This window comes from Onthophagus taurus, chromosome 7 (genome assembly GCF_036711975.1).
Source record: "Onthophagus taurus isolate NC chromosome 7, IU_Otau_3.0, whole genome shotgun sequence".
NCBI classification, from domain to species: Eukaryota; Metazoa; Arthropoda; class Insecta; order Coleoptera; family Scarabaeidae; genus Onthophagus; species Onthophagus taurus.
The window spans coordinates 23,233,369-23,236,875 of NC_091972.1; positions in this window are offsets into that span (position 1 = coordinate 23,233,369).

Here is a 3,507-nt window from a genome sequence, read left to right on the forward strand (position 1 = left end):
CAGATAACATGTCTACTATCCGTTCGAAAATTCAAGGCCCCTCAATTTACTGTTTCGCGGTTTTCTTTTTATCGCGAGTTAAATGAAAAAAGTTCACTTTGTTCACTTTCTGATTTTTTTTTCTTAAAAACTACCTGACAAAGAATTTAAATTTTTTACAGTTGATAGTCTAGTGTGTTCTTAATGACGGCCATATCCTATTTTTTCGATATTCCACATAATTTCGTGGATTTCAACGCGGTTTTGTTATATCTTTCTTATTTTCTGAGATCGAATTATAACTTAAAAAGTAATAGAGATAAGCCATGCGGAGAGAGGGGGGTTCCGTCCAATCGGAAAAGATGGTGCTGGTGTGCGTTCCAGATGGGACGATGCGTCCTTATTTATTTATGTAGGTAAAATAAAGGCGCGACGTCAGTCTGGAACACACATCAGCCGGATTGGATGAAACCCGCCTCTTTCCGCATGGCTTATTTCTGTTATTTTTTAATCTATACATATAGCGAATATGCTACTTTTGAAACCTTTTACCTGTCTAGAAGGAGAATTAATAGAAAAAATTTAAGCAACGTTTTTCTGTCTGAAAACTTCTCTAAAGTCTCTAAAGTTCTCTGTATTACAACCATTTTTATGTATGTATGTTTTTTTATCAATAAATAGTAATAATGTATGTAAATTCGGCATCTAGCGGGTGCAATTTTAGTAACTCTAAATAAATGAAATCCGTTCTTAAAAATAGAAAAGTTGCATAGTTTTTAGAAAACGTTTTTACTCTTTACTTTTTTTACCATTGCAAAAAATCGTAAAGTTATCTTTATTTTCTTCGGGTCTCCAATTATTTGATATATTTTGGTTAAATCCGCGTTGAAATCCATCCAGCCGTTTTCGACATAAACTGCGATTTTTCGCGAAACTATATGGAACATCGAAAAAGTAAAGTATGCGCTTCATTAAGAACACATCAGGGTACAAAAAAAATTGAAATTTTTCGTCAGGTAGTTTTTGAAAAAAAAAATCACAAACTGGACAAAGTTGCCGGCACCGTCAAAAATAGGGTACCTTTTTCATTTAACACGCAATTTTACGAAAACTATCGAGTCGAAAAATTCACACATGTTACGTAGAAATGTTCAGTGAATACAACACACCTTACCGTAATATTTTTCATCGGACGGTTCTCGATATATCGATCTTTAAACTGACGAGAATTGACTTTTCAAGTTATATCGAGATTTACTTATCCCAAGGTTATCTTGCGACTGTTGAACCGGTCCTAAGTCTCCAAAGACTATTAATTCTCTGCCATCGCTCAATGTACTTATTCTCATTTGGTTTTTATCTTCATTTGGTGCATATACTCCAATGATGGTGATTCTATGTCCAAAGATACATATTGTAGACCTTATGCTTGTAATTTCCAACTCATCACTTTTCATGAGATGTTTGTAGATGTTCATGATTCTATCCATCTCTTTGGAGATCTTCCCAGGGGTCGTCGTATTCGTGGTCTGCCATCTCGCGCGATTTATGCTAATTTCTCGCCGGTCATTCTCCCCACGTGATCATTCCAAGCTCTTCTACTTTTACGTTCCCATCTGATTATATGTGTTTCAGAGGCCGAATTGTTTGGACTCACCAGTGGGGCTTTACATGTAACAAGGCTACCCTCGCTTGATTTTTAAAATCCGGTGATTGGGTGCTTTCCATCCATTTTTCTCACCGTTGTTTGTCGAGATTTTGAAATAACTCATCGGCTATTGTTGAGTCCACAGAGTCCATGTAGGCTTGATATAGCTGTACACATCCATTAGCCCATCAGGGAATGCATTGTTTAATTGTTTAATTATTCTCAAGAAATTTTCTTCTTGGCTATTGTTATAATTGCTTTCACGAACCTATCGTAGTTCTCGCTCACAGACAGTATCCATGTTATTATCTTGTGAAACTCCTCAGAAAATCGCCAATTCGCTTTCTTTAAGTTCCTAGGTCGTGGAATGGACTGTATTAGTGGTATTTGGATTCCAACCTCGAATAGGACTGGCAGGGACGTACTAACACTTTTGCCACTTATAGGCTAAACATTTTCTGTCGCCTCATTTTTTTGTTTTATGCTCTTAGTACAAGAGTAGCTACAATTAAATTTGAAAAAATATAAAACTACAAAATAAGTATTTATTAGCACAGCAACAAGAACGAATAGTAAATCATTAAAATACAAAACAACTCGTATTAATTATATCAAAATCAAAATTTTTTATTATATCGTCGAAAGGGACAAGTTCGAGATTGTCGGATTCTATTGTTAATATTCTGTCAATTTTTAAAAATCGCACAAGAATTTATAATTGCAGTAAACGGACTCATATGCTGAACATCGTTTTTCCAACTCACTGCATAATCAATCACCAATTACTAGGAAAGATTCGATTCTAAATTTATCTGTGTTGCTGACAATACAATCTTCTCTACTAACATCAAACGTTAAAGTTTTTTTTTTCGTTTGCGGCTACTGTTTATCTCATAGTCGATAAAATTTTTAGCATCACGTTCAAAATCATCGAGTCATTTCGCATGTTTTTTAAACGGTGAACACATATCCAGCACACTAGAAGTATCTAAGCCAATTGCTTGAAGTTTTTTACTACTAGCTTTATTCCTCTGTAAAATTTTTTCCCAAAAAACTGTCATAATGGCTATTTCGAGACAAACCAACCCAACCCTTAGCTTCAATTCTTGTCAAACTTTTCTCAGTAACGTCATTTTCAAAATTTATTAATGTACTAATAATTTCTTTCCAAGACTTAATTTAACTCTGGCAGGCATCATCTCTGGGTGACCATTTCGTACCGGACAAGCTTTTTAAAATAAGTACGAAGACTTTTACGGTCGGTGTTAACTAAAACTAACACTAGACCTAGAAACATGTTGCAACCTTTTTCAGAAACAAGTTCGAAGTGACGATATCGGTTAAAATTTGACAATAAATATATGAAAAGGTATTTAATAACTAATTAGTGTCTAATTGCCAACTAAGTTGTTTTTGTCAAATCCGGGTGGAGAAGGTTTCGTTGAGTTCACTAGCATCTTCCACGTGCGGCTGAGTTCCCAATTGTCTTCTCTATTCATGTTATTTCCATGTTGATGAATCTTTATCGCCTCTCTCGTCAATCTTTGGAAGTAATGTCCGTTTCTTGCTAGCATTTTGGTTTTGTCGAACTCGATACTGTGTCTTCCTTTGTGGCAATGCTCTGCGACTGCAGGTTGTTAGATTTTTCTCAGTCGGACATGCCTCTCGTGTTCCTTGATGTAGCATTTGATGTTACGTCCAGTTGGGCCAACATAATATTTCCCGGAACTGAACGATAGCCAATAGACTCCCGCTTCCTTTAATGGGGTTAGTTTGTCTTTGGCTATCGGAAGAGCGTTTTGTATTTTGCTGATCGTACCGTACCGTACCATGATGTCATTCTTCTTCAGACACCTCGCAATTTGCTCCGTCACACCTGG